The sequence below is a fragment of the Tachyglossus aculeatus genome, chromosome 5 (genome assembly GCF_015852505.1).
Source record: "Tachyglossus aculeatus isolate mTacAcu1 chromosome 5, mTacAcu1.pri, whole genome shotgun sequence".
Taxonomy (NCBI): domain Eukaryota; kingdom Metazoa; phylum Chordata; class Mammalia; order Monotremata; family Tachyglossidae; genus Tachyglossus; species Tachyglossus aculeatus.
The window spans coordinates 76884973-76899597 of NC_052070.1; the positions used below are offsets into that span (position 1 = coordinate 76884973).

Sequence of the window (14625 nt, forward strand, 5' to 3'; positions counted from 1 at the left end):
ACTGATCCAGGCAACGGAGACTAATACAACCAAATAAACTGCTGACTGAGAATAGGAAGCTATGGGGACCAAGAGCTGAGGATCGTTTTGATACCCCTGTCCTACATTATACCTTCCTCTTGCAGATCCTAATTGGCAGCTATTTACCATAGGGTGCTGAGGAGGTTATGTCTGCATCTTATGCTACTCTCTGGCATGTAAATGTTTAACACACTCAGAAAAGTTCTTTCTGCTGTAACGAAGACCATGTGTGTTAGAGAAATGTTTCCAGTATTTTTCCCTGTGGAGTTAGGTAATAGAGGGAAAGAGCCCTGGAGTTTCCCCTCACTATTAAGTAGTTTACTAGTCCAGAGTTGTCACTTTTCCATGCCAAAGCCTGGGGTTGAAATTAGGGGGTATTGACTCAATCCCAGGCTTTGTACCTTGGGATAAGGGATTCTGAGATGGTTTATAAAGAGTGGAGAGGTTTGGCCAGCATATAGTGAACCTCTGATTTTACAAATTCAGCTTTTCAATATGTTACAGAGTATTCAATCAATCCATCAGTGGTATTTGTTGAGCACTTACTGTGTGGTGTACTAGGCACTTGGGAGAGAACACCTGAGAAGCAGAATTGCCTAGTGGAAAGAGCATGAGATCTAATCTCAGCTCTGCCACTTCTCTGCTATGTGACATTGGGCAAGTCACATAACTCTGTGCCTCAGTTAACTCAGCTATAAGAGGGATTAAATCCTCCTCCCTTCAACAGACTGAACCCAATATGGGACAGGGACTGTCTCCAACCTAATTATCTTGTATCTAAACCAGTGCTTAGTACAGTTCCTAGAACATAGTAAGCACTTAACAAGCATTCTTTCATTCATTACCTTATATCTACCCCAGAGCTTAGAACAGTACCTGGCACATAGTAAGTGCTTAACAAATATTATAATAATTATTATTATTATTCATTAAATCATATTGAGCACTTACTGTGTACAAAGAACTGTACTAAGTGCTTGGGAGAGTACAATATAAGAATAGACACATTCACTGCTCATGAAGAGGTCAAATTCCAATTAAAAAATCCAATTGAATAAAACCAATACAGAACAGTTGGTAGACATGCTCCCTCCCCATAAGGAGTTCACAGTCTATTCTCTGGGAGAATATTTTACAGGATTATTTCACTGTTCATGGAATAATTGAAATTTATGCAGTTAAAAGAAGGGCTAAGCAGTTCTACACTGGTTTATAATTTAGTGGATATCATTCCTGCCTGGGGAAAATTCCATTTCCAATGCTAACATTCGTAAGTTTTACTCAATCAATCTATGGTATTTAGTGAGGACTTATGTGTGAAGCATTTTAATAGGTATTTAAGAGGATACAATACTATACAGCTAGTAGACACAATCCCTGAACTCAAGGATGTTAGAGTCTAGATAGGGAGACAGACATTTAAAATGAATTACAGAAAGAGACTAAACCTTGAGCAGGGCATATGCTCTCCCTGAGCCTCAGCTGTCTCATTTGAAACGTCAGGATGATAATCCATGGTACCTATGCCTACACTGATTATGCTATTCTCTTTGGAAACTGGAGCATTGGAACACTTAGATTATAACCATTCACTTTACCTCTTGACAACTGCGAGAAAAGGAGGAGAGATGCGTGGGGTAAAAATTCCCCAGTATTCTTGGTCCTAGTATGGATCAAGTGCTTAATACAGTACTCTGCACACAGTAAGCGCTCAATAAATACAACTGAATGAATGAATAGTAGCAGAGCAAGAACAGCTGTGTTGATTGCAAGAAAAGCTGACCAGTTTAGCCAGGCCAACCTGGTTCCAAGCATTTATGTACTTTCCCAACATTGTCAAGGACTATAAAAATAAAAATCTTGCTAAACCAGCAGGCACACTTAGTCTACGTACCCATGTTCCAAACTCTTCTATTACGAGGAAAATGTGACAATTCCAGGCAATGGCTCATCATGACCAATTTGCAATTTCCACCTGGCTAGGAGTGCCTCTTCTCTGTATCAATACTATGTCTGTTCTCCAAAATCTCAAAATCCTGTAGAGATGTTAACTAAATGCTCAAGTGATCAAATGCTTTCTCACAGCCAGTCATCAGGATTATAATGTAGATTCCAGTGTGTGTTTGTGTATGCATTTAGGGGAGTGTGTTTCTGCAGCATTTTGCCTTCCTTTAAAATGTATTCTTTAATAATAATTGTAGTATTTGTTTAGTGCTTACTATGTGCCAAGCACTGTACTAAGAGCTGGGGTAGACACAAGATAATCAGGTCCCTCACAGTCTAAGTAGGAGGGAGAACAGCTATTGAATCCCCATTTTGCAGGTGAGGGACCTGAGGCACAGAGAAGTTAAGTGACTTGTCCAAGGGCATGCAGCAGGTAAGTGGCAGAGCTAGGATTAGGGATCAGGTCCTTTGACTCCCAGGTCCAAGATCTTTCCACTAGGTCACACTGCATGATGCTATTCTTTCCCAAAGCACCACCATTACTGCCACAATGTTTGCTTGACCTCAACATCTGATCAAGGAACTCAGCTAAATGAATGTGGTAAAGGCTGTGGAAGGGTTCCTGGGCTAGGGTTTCTGCCAATGCCACCAGGTTCACTCACTTGTTTATCCTGATCAGGAACATGGAGAGCTGAGTTGAAAGAACATGGTGGCAGTGGTGGTGCAGAAGAGGCAAATTAAAGGAAAGGAAAGAGGACTCCACATGCCCAAACCTGTCTTGAGAGAGTGTAGTGATTGTCAGAAACCTAATTTTGGCACTGCTAACTACCTCTTTTAGACAATGTTCAACTCCTGGCTGAGAGATTTAAACTGCTATTGTCTAGACAGGCCTGCATGATCTTGGAAAGAATAACGAAGACTGAATAGAAGGGAGTAGCAGGGATCAACAGTCAAGGTTCTGTATTTAAAATCATTCCAATCCCATTATCCTATTTCTTTTACTTTGTCCAAAGTAACTCCTTTTGGCACAAACATTCTACCGTTTCATCTGGGGCCAGATGGTTACAAAGGAAACTGACCAGGCTTCCTGAGTTAAGATAGAACACTTTTCTGCATGTCATAGACCACCACCTGCATGTCTAAGAGAGGATATAACTCTAGAGAGATCTGGCATTACAATAGGCTACAAATTTAGGGAATTTGGGTTCTTTGAGGCTGGGGGAGACTGTCGAGTCCCTTTTCTGAGGTGCACCAAGGAAACACAGAGCAGTCTTTGGGCAAAGTGTGGCCCACATACCAGGCACTGTCTCCTGTGTTCCTTTCAATGAAAAAAATCCCACACATCTGTGAGTAAGCTCAGGAGTGTGTGCACGAATATTGAAATGGCAACATCTGGCATTGTGGGAGGGATCCTGAAAGGTGACCAAGGCACACAGGAAAAGGGACATAGTATGAATGATCTCCCGGTGCCACTGAGCCTGTGATTCTGTGATAATTGTTTACAGATATGTAATAAGTTGTCAAGATCTCAAAAAGGAGATAACGGTCATTTATGTTCCATTACTAATGAGGGAAGAAACAAAAGAATGGAAGCTGGAGATCAATCAGGGAGTTCTGTTAAAAAGGAGGGTAAAAAAATATTCTCATGCTGGTTTAATTGGGCCAGAGCTTTAGTAACAGCTTGTAAAAATGGTGCCTGGGTCAGAGATGCATATTTTATGATGTTGCTAACTGAGCAGGAGCATGTGAGGGCAGGATCTGACTCAAAGCCTGGGGCAGGTGTCAGGGATTACATTGGACCAAAGGTTTATTCCGCTTCTCCCCTAAACCTCAACTCTGTATCAGTTCCACTCTGCTCCATCTGGAGAGGCCATACTGCTTTTGCAAGGGGACTGCCTTTGTCTGGCCCAAATTTATCTGAATTCTGCTTGATGCTGGCCTGACCTACAGGTGGGGTCTTTCAGGATTTTGGGGTAGAAGAGCAGAATAGTATAGTGGATAGAGCCTGGGAGAGTCAGAAGGTCATGGATTCTAATCCCGGCTCTGCCACTTGTCTTCTGTGTGACCTTGGGAAAAATTACTTCACTTCTCTGGGCCTCAGGTATCTCATCTGTAAGACGGGGATTGAGACTGTGAGCTTCACGTGGGACAGGGACTGTGTGTGTCCAACCTAATTTGCTTGTATCCACCCCAGAGTTTAGTACAGTACATAGTAGGTGCTTAAAAAATACCACAATTATTGTTATTAAACCTTCACACACACCCCCGCCATCTCTGATCCCCTTAATTCTCTTTACCCACTCTCCCCAGTCCAGCAGACTTTGACAGCTTTGCTCATGCTGGCTGCTCCTGTCTAAGCCATGGCTCTCCCACAAGAACTCAAAATTTAGAGCTGGCAGCAGTCCCTAGGGGGAGGGGGGAAAGGGAGAAGGGCTGAGACTATAACAGACCCTTCATATCTTCTGCCACAGTGGACCCACAGCTGGAAGGGTCTAGCAGACATCAAAAGGAGCTATGATCCCTTTAAGCTGTCCTGAAAAAAAGTTGGACAGTTCAGTCTTGCAGCCCTGAAATCTAAATTTTGCCAAGCCCATTGGGCTTGGGCTGAGCTAGGCCCTGACTGAAGCAGAGCTCTACAATGTAAAAATCTACAGTCTACATTAGAGAAATTGATGATCTACCCTGGAGAAATAGATTGCCTTCTTGGGCCTTGACAGAGGGGAATGAGCCACTTGGAATAGCTCACTGTCCAGCAAGGAGCAACAAGACATTTGTGAGAAGGGAGCCTGATTCCAGCTTGGTCTACAAACTTGAAACTTTCCATGTTTGAAAGAAGGTTGAAGCTGGCATACCATTTAATAAGTGGATGATTTTTATGGAGTTTCTGACTAGGAGCCCTCCATCTGGAAAAGTGCTAGTAAAGAATGAATTCAGGGTTACATATTTAGAAATTGCAATTTCCATGAATGACTGATTTGACTGCCAAATGTATACTAAAATTTGGATTTCCATTTCTTCTGGAAAAGAAATATTTAATTAGCGGTGACCTGCATGGTGAACGTGGTTGGCAGTAAGGTTAAATACATAGTCATCAATAATTTGGGGGATTAGATGTTTAATATGCCCAAACCTATGGAGGTGAAATATTTAGCGATCAGGGACATACTGACAGAATTTTCAAGTAACAGATGGGGAAATGAATATCCATCATTATGTTTTTATGCATCAATGTTTGTGTAAAGCTGTCAACATAAAACTGAAGGAATAGGCCTGAGACCCTTGAACAATGTACTGAATAGGCAGCAAAATTTGTATTAGGGCACTTATGTGTCCAAAGAGAAACCACTGAATTGTATTATGAATCTGACAAGGTACTACACATTGGAAGCACATGTCTTCCAAGAGGCCTTCCCTGACTAAGCTCTTATTTTCTCTTCTCCCATTCCATTCTGTCATCCTTGCACTTGGATTTGTACTCTTATTCAATCCACCCTCAGCCCCACAGTTCTTATATGCATTTCTGTAATTTCCTTATTTATATTAATGTCTGTCTCCCACTCTGGACTGTGGCCAGGGACATATCTACCAACTTTGTTATATTGTACCCTCCCAAGCACTTGGTACAGTGTTCTATACATGGTAAGCACTCAATAAATACATTTGATTGATTGAAATGGAAGTTCATTGTGGTGAAATCCAGGTAGCATTTAGCAACAACATCACTTAATGCTTTGTTGCTTGAGGCACTGAAATGCTTGTCCTTCAAAAGATGAAGGGTAAATAATAATAACAATGGTATTTATTAAGCAACCCTCTCAGGGTTGCACCTGGAGAGTTTCCACTATTCTACTAGTTTCAACTACGGGAGGGAGAGTCAAGCAGAGGCCTACCCATTCCATTCCTAGCTTGGCCAGTGGCTAGTGAGTGGAATGCAATCGGCTACAAGTCAAAAATTCCCTGTGCTGGGCAGTGGCTTCAAGGGAGAGAATTAAGGAAACTCAAGTTTACTACATGGAAGGAGGCAATGGTAATATACTTCTGTATTTTTTCCAAGAAAACTCTATGAATACGCTACCAGAACAATTGCAGATGGAGGTGGGGGGTTCCAGAAGAGATGTGTCCATGGTGTCGGTATGGATCGGAGACAACTTGATAGCATAAGACTAGATTTATTAAGCACTTGCTATGGGCTAAGCACTAGGATAGACCCAAGATAATCAGGTTTAATATAATCCGTGTCCCATAAGGGGCTCTCAGTCTAAGTGGGAGGGAGAATGGGTATTGAATCCCCACTTGACACATGGGGAAACCGAGGGCCCGAGAAGTGAAGTGAACTGTGCAAGGTCATATAGTGGGCAAGCAGCATGACTCAGTGAGAAGCAGCATGGCTCAGTGGAAAGAGCCCGGGCTTTGGAGTCAGAGGTCATGGGTTCAAACCCCGGCTCCGCCAACTGTCAGCTGTGTGACTTGGGGCAAGTAACTTCACTTCTCTGGGCCTCAGTTCCCTCATCTGTAAAATGGGATGAAGACTGTGAGCCCCCTGTGGGACAACCTGATCACCTTGTAACCTCCCCAGTGCTTAGAACAGTGCTTTGCACATAGTAAGCACTTAATAAATGCCATTATTATTATTACTATCATTATTATTATTATAAGTGGCAGAGACGGGATTAAAATCCAGGTCCTCTGACTCCCAAGCCCATGCCCTTTCTATTAGTCCATGCTGTTTCACTTAAATGCTTAGAGGTGTGATTAGGAGCAGAAGAGAAAGTTAGGAATATAAAACTACACAGCACCATTTTACCCAGCAAAGCAGTCAGAGAACCACTGTGTCAGAGAATCTGCGCACTTTTGACTGTGGAACAGCAATTCCATTTATAAAATCCATAGAAGAGCAGTTAATCAAGGGCAGCTGTACCACTTTTGCCCATTTGTCACTTGACTGAATAACGAACACTGGGATCAATGAATATCATAGTCACTCCCTGCCTTTCATTCCTGCTTGGTTCATCATAATGGATTCATTCATTCAGTCGCATTTATTGAGCACTTACTGTGTGCACAGCATTTTACTAAGTGCTTGGGAGAATACAACAATAGACACACTCTTTGCCCACAACGAACTTACAGAGTAGAGTTGGGGAGAAAGACATAAATACAAATAAATAAATTACAGATAATAAGTGCTGTGTGGCTGGGAGGGAGGAAGAACAAAGGGAGCAAGTCAGGGCAACACAGAAGGGAGTGGGAGAAGAAAGGAGGGGCTTAGTCTGGGAAGGCTTCTTGGAGGAGGTGTTCCGTCTTTCCAATGTAAAGCCTACACAAACCTGAGGGCTGGGAAGAGGCCAGGAGAACTGGATCCCCATCTCTGACTCTCTTGAGCCAAGCTCCCCAATCCAGCAGTCTCTGATGGCTTTGCTTGAGCTGGCTGCTCCTTTTTAGGCACGGCTCCTTCCACAACAACTCTCCCACCATTCAATCATTCATCCATTCATTCCATCATATTTTATTGAGTGGTTACTGTGTGCAAAGCATCATATCATACTAAGCACTTGGGAGAGTACGATAGATTAATAAACAGATACATCCTCCGCCCACAATGACAATCCATTATATCTACCAAGCACTTAATGTGTGCAAAACACTGCGGTAAGTGCTTGAAGAGCACAATATAACAGAGCTTAGTAGATACATTCCCTGCCCTAAAGGAGCTTACAGTCTAGAAGTCTGCAGTCTGCCACTCCCTCCCACCACCATGGCGGCCCATTTCTATCCCAAATTTTGCATTCCCATACAAGTAAGGAAGAGGAAGCAAACATTTTTACTTAACTTTTCCCAGAATGGCTAAAAGTAAACTGCAGTATTACTTGTCCTGGAACATATCTATGGAATAGGCTTGTATGCTTCAATTCATTTGAAATTAATTATCTTGACATTAATTCTTGGCTGCCAGTTCTATCTGATTTAGAGTTGAGATCATATCCAACTGCTAGAATGATGATTGGAACACAACTGCCATGACAAATATTGGCAGTGAATGCTCTCTGTGTAATCAATGCCATGTCTCTGTCCTGTCTACTTCGAAATGGAGGCAGTTTGGCAGGAAGCCTATCAGGAAGATATTGTGAGGTAACTTTCTTCCTCCATTTTAAAGCTAAGGAGAGTTGTCTCGACTACATTTTCTTAAGCTAGATATCTTCAGGATAAACTGCCCGCCACGGGCATATTTTTTGAAGAAAATTATATCAGCAGAAACATTTTGATTTTGCCCCAAATCAGCAAGGACATAAGGGAGATGGCAGGGTTGGGGGAGAAAAACAGAATGGGAGAGGAGCTTGAGTGTGGATACATGTCCAAGACTGAACTCCTTGTCTTTCCTCCCAAACCCTGCCCTCTCCCTGACTTTCCCATCACTGTTGACGGCACTACCATCCTTCCCGTCTCACAAGCCCGCAACCTTGGTGTCATCCTCGACTCCGCTCTCTCATTCACCCCTCACATCCAAGCCATCACCAAAACCTGCCGGTCTCAGCTCCGCAACATTGCCAAGATCCACCCTTTCCTCTCCATCCAAACCGCTACCCTGCTCGTTCAAGCTCTCATCCTATCCCATCTGGACTACTGCATCAGCCTCCTCTCTGATCTCCCAAACTCGTGTCTCTCCCCACTTCAATCCATACTTCATGCCGCTGACCAGATTGTCTTTGTCCAGAAACACTCTGGGCATGTTACTTCTCTCCTCAAAAATCTCCAGTGGCTACCAATCAATCTGCGCATCAGGCAGAAACTCCACACCCTCGGCTTCAAGGCTCTCCATCACCTCGCCCCCTCTTACCTCATCTCCCTTCTCTCCTTCTACAGCCCAGCCCGCACCCTCCGCCCCTCTGCTACTAATCTCCTCACTGTGCCTCGTTCTCGCCTGTCCCGCCGTCGACCCCGGGCCCACATCATCCCCCTGGCCTGGAATGCCCTCCCTCCCAACATCTGCCAAGCTAGCTCTCTTCCTCCCTTCAAAGCCCTACTGAGAGCTTACCTCCTCCAGGAGGCCTTCCCAGACTGAGCCCCCTCCTTCCTCTCCCCCTCGTCCCCCTCTGCATCCCCCCCATCTTACCTCCTTCCCTTCCCCACAACACCTGTATATATGTATATATGTTTGTACATATTTATTACTCTATTTATTTATTTATTTTACTTGTACATATCTATTCTATTTATTTTATTTTGTTAGTATGTTTGGTTTTGGTCTCTGTCTCCCCCTTTTAGACTGTGAGCCCACTGCTGGGTAGGGACTGTCTCTATATGTTGCCAACTTGTACTTCCCAAGAGCTTAGTACAGTGCTCTGCACACAGTAAGCGCTCAATAAATACGATTGATTGATTGATTCCAAACTTCAAACTTCTTCTTTCCTGCCCAGTTCCCAAAATCTGAACTGGCGTAGAAGGTATCCAGGACCATGGGCAACAGATTGGATAAATAGCTGGGCCAATTAAGAGAGTCATAGGAACATCCAATCTGATGGCAAAGTGCCCTAAGAGAAAACTCTCTCAATCAATCAATCAATCAATCATATTTATTGAGCGCTTACTGTGTGCAGAGCACTGTACTAAGTGCTTGGGAAGTACAAGTTGGCAACATATAGAGACGGTCCCTACCCAACAGTGGGCTCACAGTCTAGAAGGGGGAGACAGAGAACAAAACAAAACATATTAACAAAATAAAATAAATAGAATAGATATGTAAAAGTAAAATAAATAAATAAATAGAGTAATAAATACGTACAAACATATATACATATATACACGTGCTGTGGGGAAGGGAAGGAGGTAAGGCGGGGGGGTGGAGAGGGGGAGGAGGGGGAGACGAAGGAGGGGGCTCAGTCTGGGAAGGCCTCCTGGAGGAGGTGAGCTCTCAGTAAGGCCTTGAAGGGAAGAAGAGAGCTAGCTTGGCGGATGTTGGGAGGGAGGGCATTCCAGGCCAGGGGGATGACATGGGCCGGGGGTCGACGGCGGGACAGGCGAGAATGAGGCACAGTGAGGAGATTAGTGGCAGAGGAGCGGAGGGTGCGGGCTGGGCTGTAGAAAGAGAGAAGGGAGGTGAGGTAGGAGGGGGCGAGGTGATGGAGAGCCTTGAAGCCGAGGGTGAGGAGTTTCTGCCTGATGTGCAGGTTGATTGGTAGCCACTAGAGATTTTTGAGGAGGGGAGTAACATGCCCAGAGCATTTCTGGACAAAGACAATCCGGGCAGCGGCGTGAAGTATGGATTGAAGTCTGCAACATGCTCCAGACAAAAGAGAAGCAGTGTGGCTCAGTGGAAAGAGCCCAGGCTTTGGAGTCAGAAGTCATGGGTTCAAACCCCGGCTCCGCCAACTGTCAGCTGTGTGACTTTGGGCAAGTTATTTCACTTCTCTGTGCCTCAGTGACCTCATCTGTAAAATGGGGATTAAGACTATGAGCCCCCCTTGGGACAACCTGATGACCTTGTAACCTCTCCAGCACTTAGAACATTGCTTTGCACATAGTAAGCACTTAATAAATGCCATTATTATTATTATTATTATTATTATTATTATTATTAAAAGCAGCATGGCCTAGTGGTCTGGTAAATTCTATCCTAGGCTCTGCCACTTGTTTGATGTATGACCTTGGAAAAGTCACTTAATTGCTCTGTGCTTCAGTTTCCTCAACTGTAAAATGGGAATTCAATGCCTGTTCTCCCTCCTACCTAGACTGTGAGTCCCATGTGGACAGGGACTGTAATAATAATAATGACGGCATTTGTTAAGCATTTACTGTGTGTCAGGCACTGTACTAAGTGCTGGGGTGGACACAAGCCAATCAGTTAGAAACAGTCCCTGTCCCACGTGGGGCTCACAGTCTCAATCCCCATTCTACAGATGAGGGAACTGAGGCCCAAAGAAGTGAAGTGACTAGCTCAAGGTTACACAGCAGACAAGTAGTGTAGCCGGGATTAGAACCCATGACCTTCTGGCCCCAGTCCTGTGCTTTATGCACAATGCCATGCTGCTTCTCTAATCTAATTAACTTATATCTGCCCCAGAGTTTAGAACAGTACTTGATACAAAGTGTGTGCTTAAGAAATATTATTATTATTATTATGCTTGCTCTGGGCAGGGAATGTCTGTTTATTGTTATATTGTTCTCTCCCAAGTGCTTGCACCCAGTAAGCACTCAATAAATATGACTGAATGAATGAATATTATTATTATCATGCTAGGATGGTCCACCTACCTGCTACTGCTATTTCTCAACTGCCACTGTTATTCTACATTTTTGGAGACTACACAACACTCAGTCTTAAAAGGTTTACTCTACCTTTCTTCGGTGGGTGGGCCCCCAATTCAATTCACTACATAAGGCTTATGTGGTCAACAAATACCACTGATTACTGATTGACTGATAAGGACTTTGAAAAAGGTGGATTTGGAGGAAAAGGGAATTCCAGGCAGGAAGAAGGGCACAACTCTACAGCTTGCTTGTCGGTTTAAAAAGACTCGGACCTTCAAAACTTGAAAAAAAAATCATATTCATATAGTAGTTTCCAAGTATTCTTAACAGTCAGTAGAACTGAAAGATAGCCAATGAAAGCTAAGCATATACAGGAAAATACGCTGTAACAACCCCATTCAAGTCCAAATCCCATCAGTTGTTAATCCTTGTAATCATGTTCAAACAGTTTTTAGAATTAGGCAAAATTAATCATTTTCTAGCTCCGGATCTCCTTTTGTTCCCCAGTATCTCCCTCCCACCCCCGGAATGACATATATTAGACATTTCTCAGGAATGGAGTCCAAGAATCTGTAATGATTCTGGGAAACCCCTGACAATAATAGTATTAATATTTTTTAAGCACTTTCTGAGTGCTTAAAGCACTGTATTAAGCACTGGGAGAAAATATACAGGTGGAAATTAGAAATTGATCCCTCTCCCTCAGGGGTCTCACAATCTAAGAAGCAAGGGATCTGCTGACTGCAAGATGATGTCATCACTAGAATTTAGATCCCTCTGCTGTCCTCTGTCGATGCTTAAGAGGGTGAGTGACTTCAAAGCCAGCACACAGTCTGCCTTCCCATTTCTTCCTTACTTCCTTCCTACTTTACTTATGGTATGTGTTAAACACTTACTAGTAGCTGGCACCATTCTAAGCACTGGTGTAGATACAAGACAATTGAGTTGGACGCAGTCCCCGTCCCACATAGGACTCACAGTCTTAATCCCCATTTTACAGTTGAGGCAACTGAAGCACAGAGAAATGAAGTGACTTGTCCAAGGTCATACAAAAGAGAAGTGGCAGAGCCAGTATTAGAACCCTTGTCCTCTGAGTCCCAGGACCATGCTCTATCCACTAGGCCATGCTGCACCTCACCCTCTCCTCCCTTTCCTCCCTTCCTCCTTCCCTTCAAAACAGCCAGCATAGCAGAACAAAATGCCTCATCAACACAATGTGAAAAAGGGGGTTCGGAGCCAAAATGGGTGATTCAAATGACCCCCTTTGAGGACTATAATCTTCTCTCTAGTGAACTGTCTCTCTGGGGGTCAGCCTTATTTTCCTCTGATATTATAATTTCAGTTTAATGAATGTAATCATTCTCTCTGAAGATCCCTCCACTAAGACAAGAAGGGGTAAATTAGAGAAGGTTTGAAGAAGGATGATTAACACAAGAGATGTGGTCCATTTCTCTGGAGGAAATGCAGAGAACCTGTCCATCATTTAAAACCACAATGTGACTACGACCTCCTGGGCTGGGAAGCTCCTTCTCTGCCTGACCAGATAGAGGCATGTAAAGGGCAAAAGTTACATTGCTGGCCTAGAGATCACGAAGCCGTTTCACGAATTGAAATTTGAAAAATGATGTAAGCTCACTGTGGGCAGGGAGCATGTCAACGACTCTGTTGTACTATACTCTCCCAAGTGCTTAGTACAGTTCTCAGCTCATGTCAACAACTCTGTTGTACTGTACTCACCCAAGTGCTTAGTTAAGTGCTCTACACACAGTAAGTGCTCAAATACCATTGATGATGATAATAGAGTGTCAGAGACAGATATCAAGACAGGAGAACGAAAATCACCTGGGTTTTGATACAATCAGTTGAAGTAGATCATCAAGATGCCTCTTGGCTTCCCTTTGAGAGAGTCCAGCTTTCAAACACTTAGCACAGTGCTCTGCACACAGCAAGCACTCAATATTTTTATGGCATTTGTTAAGTGCTTACTATGTGCCAAGCACTGTAAAAAGCTCTGGGATAGATACAAGATAATCAGGTAGAACACAGTCCCTGCCCCACATAGCGGTCAAAGTCTTAATCTCCATTTTACAGATGAGGTAACTGAGCCCAGAGAAGTTAAGTGACTTGGCCCCAGGTCACACAGCAGACAAGTGATGGAGCCAGTATTAAAACCCAGGTCCTCTGACTCCCAGGTTCATGTTCTTTGCACACTACTTCTTCAAACATTCCTATACATACCCAAGACTGCTGCTAACTACACACACTCTATTATATTCCACTGACTGTTAATTCTTGTTTGACAAATTTAGGCAATACCCATACCCATACCTGTACATATACCAGGTAACCTCTTAACTTTTCATTTCCTCCCAAAAGAGCATATGGAAAATTCCCATCCCTCTAAGTGACTGCTTCCAGCCTCATCAAGAATGTTGAATTCCTCCACCCAGAAGGAAAAACCTTTCAATGATACCTTTAGAAAAAAGTAGAGCTGGACTTTAAAGTCACTGGTGCAAATTTTGCCAAGTCTGCCTAATCCCATGTCAGCCTTGGATATACTAGTGTGTGTGAAAATTAGCTTCCTCTGCCATTAATTACTATAAGAAAAAGACAAAAAAAGAGTTCATATAGGGTATTCAATTTGTGAGCAATACATTTTTACTGGCACTTTACAGATGACTGGCATTTCAGAATGCTTACTTCTCAAATGGCTCAAACTTGGGTTAGACTTTTATTAAAAGCCCTTGGGAGAGTTATTTGTCTAACACTTTTTGGCCTGCATTTTTATTTAGTAGGGAGCTGTGAGCAAGGATAGGCTACAAACAGAAAATATGAGCATCTGAGATATGAAATCCTGCTACTTTTTTTCTTAATTAAGTTGGCTTTTGTTTGCACTACCATAATTTTCTGCATCCATCCTTCTATTCCCACCTGTTTCTTTCCTGCTTACCCATTGTGGCAGGCCTACTCTGGAGTTCACCGACCTTCAGAGCAACCTTGTGGAAAGAGCATGGGCCTGGAAGTCAGAAGGTCATGGGTTCTAATCGTGGCTCTGCCACATGTCTGCTGTGTGACCTTGGGCAAGTCACTTCACTTTTCTGGGCCTCAGTTACTTCATCTGTAAAATGGGGATTGAGACTGTGAGCCTCACATGGGACAGGGACTGTGTCCTACACAATTTGCTTATATTCACTCCAGCGCTTAGTACAGTGCCTGGCACATAGTAAGCACTTAACCATTATCATCATTATCATTATTATTATTACTTAATTGGAATCTGGACCCTTAAGCCCTAAAGAGTGTGAAGTGTATCCAGTTCTGCACTACTCACCAACTGAAGAAGGAAACTGGCATTTTTGAATCACAACTCCTGAAAGATTGGCCCTCAAGCACTTAAATCAAGGTCGTAATAAG

At 43.3% G+C, this 14625-nt stretch overlaps 1 protein-coding gene and 1 non-coding gene across 2 annotated transcripts in view; one reads left to right on the top strand and one right to left on the bottom strand.

Moving 5' to 3' along the window:
• Positions 1 to 14625, bottom strand: part of FUT10 (fucosyltransferase 10) — a 61485-nt gene that overhangs the window by 32796 nt on the left and 14064 nt on the right. The window lies entirely within an intron of this gene.
• Positions 5775 to 5912, top strand: LOC119929074. Its single transcript, XR_005451217.1, has one exon. It is a non-coding gene; the product is annotated as a small nucleolar RNA SNORA7 (small nucleolar RNA).